Here is a 2,294-nt window from a genome sequence, read left to right as displayed (position 1 = left end):
CTGTTATGCAGGTTTGGGTAAAAGAAAGACCATCCATACTCTTACCCAGAAGATTCTGTGCCCTTACTAAGCAAATATTTTTGTGGAGTCCCTACTATCAATGCCTGATCCTCTCCTATTAAGGACATGGTAGGAATGGAGATAGTTGCATGGATAACCCCGTTGGTATTTGGTTTGCAGCACAGTTCTGCACCGCTGAGCATGCACTAGAGACTGACGCTCTGGAAATGCACTGCACAGCTACCCAAATGTTGACATCTCACCAACAGCCCCTAGCCCAGGAGGAGTGGCTGGCTTCCTCCTTTGCCTCCCAGCTCCCACCACTCAAGGGCTCCCTGCTCCTTTCCAGGCTAGGAAAGCAAAGCATCCATCCCTTGAAATGGGGACACGTCACCCATCTAAACCAAAAGCTCTGGCTCATCTCCAAATGGTGGCAAAGACCTCCATGTGAGCTGCAGGCACAGAGAGGGGCAAAGAACTTGATTCAGATGAAGCGATAAATCCAGGCTGACAAGGTTTGTGACAACGATGAAAGAGTTGACTCTGCTAGCTTGAAATCTTGCTACAATTCTAGCTAACTGGTGAAAGTCACCACCCTTCTTTCCGCTGTCAAGAATAAAATGTGATCACAGGACACAGGGGTGAATGTCTCTAGATACTGTATTTCTTTCTTTCTTTCTTTTTTTTTTGCCGGGACTGGGTTTGAACCCTCCACCTCTGGCATATGGGGCCAGCGCCCTACCCTTTTGAGCCACCTTGGATACTGTATTTCTAATACATTATTTTGATATTCTTTGGGGAATACACCGACAAACCGACAACTGGTTACATTAGTTTCCATGTTCCCTTGTTCTCATGACATTGAACGTATCTACAGGAAGGGTTTGCTTAGCATTCCTGAAAAAAAAAAAGTGTTCACATTCTTTAGGTCTGACCCGTGGCAAGGAGAGGGAGGATTACAGGACAGCTACCACTGACCATATGGAAGTTTTGAATGATATAAATTCAGAGATTCAGACCAGCTGAATCCAAATTAAAATGTATCTGTAATAAATGAGTTAGGCATTGGGAGGGAGGACAGAGAGCCAGGTGAGTGGGGGTCGTGTTGAGGCAGGAGGCGGAGGCATTCAGACTAGCATGGGGCGTTTCCCATGCAGGGCAAGACGGTCACAGTCTGGACACTGGAAAGGTTTGATTCCAGTGTGTTTTGGGAAATGTCTTGTTAGTTCATCAGACCGCGCGAACTTCCACGTGCAGCCTTCCCACGTACATTTGTATGGTTCTTCTCCTGTGTGTGTTCTGCGTGCTTTCAAGTGGGAGCTTTCAGCATACACCTTGTTTCATCATAATCACGTCTGTGGATCCTCCGCTTCCACGGGCTAAGGTCTCTTCACCCGCTGCACTATGACAGAAGGATGATTCCCTGCAAGAATGCTTGTGGGGGAGGGGATACTGCGTTCAGTAAAGGGGGTGACATTTCTTCAGGAAAATAAACTGTCCTCCGTGGTTCCATCCCAGGTTCTATTTTAATTTTTTTCTGTAATATAGGCTTCTCTTATGATTCAATTACAGGGATTTGCATGCTACTATTTGAATTTTCATATCCTCCGACAAGGAGACCAGAAGAGGCTGCAGGAGGCGCCTATTGTGCATGAATGGGAGGGGCTGCACCACGGTTGAGTGACAGGCAGGACCCAGTGCCGGGAGAGGGCAGCTGCCATCACCGCCCGCACCGACGGCGGCAAGTCGAGGGACTGCCCTCCCGGAGAGGGGGTGAGCACTTGTCCATCTGCGGGCAAGAAGGCTGCGGCTCAGCCCAGGCGAGGCTCTGTGGGGTGAGGACATAGCTTCAGTGAGCGAGAATTACAGCCAAAGGTGGTGAGCTCCGAGTGCTCTCTGCGAGGTCCACCTGCTCCATCTGCGTTCTGGGCAGGCCTCCGGCCGGGGTCTGAAAGAACTTCTCAGGCAGTAGTGTAGAGTAAATGGCCCCATACTTGTTGGGCTCATTGATTCCATGTAATTAGATGGATAAGACACTGAGACTGAGTCCATGGCCAGGGACTGGCTCAAACATGAGCATTCTTTGAGTTAAACCTTCTAGGCTTTGTGAGGCGAGGCGCTGAGTGCCGCCGAGAGAAAGGCCCGGGGCCGGGCTGCCCTGAACCCCAAGAGTGCAGTGCTGTGGCACCGCGATAAGGTGGCGGTGGCCGCGGAGCACGGACACCGGACGACGCTCAGCTCCTGGCACCAACTCCGGGCTGTCACACCACGCCGGCGCCCCTCGCTCTGGGAGC

General features: G+C 50.9%; 1 pseudogene; it reads right to left on the bottom strand.

The window, feature by feature from the left end:
* Positions 1–1,127: 1,127 nt before the first annotated feature.
* LOC100952655 lies at positions 1,128–2,080 on the bottom strand (annotated as a pseudogene).
* Positions 2,081–2,294: the final 214 nt, after the last annotated feature.

The sequence above is a fragment of the Otolemur garnettii genome, unplaced genomic scaffold (assembly GCF_000181295.1).
Source record: "Otolemur garnettii isolate 467f Iridium unplaced genomic scaffold, OtoGar3 scaffold00001, whole genome shotgun sequence".
Lineage (NCBI taxonomy): Eukaryota > Metazoa > Chordata > Mammalia > Primates > Galagidae > Otolemur > Otolemur garnettii.
The sequence above is the reverse complement of the archived record's forward strand: the minus strand, read 5'-3'. Positions and strand labels throughout refer to the sequence as shown.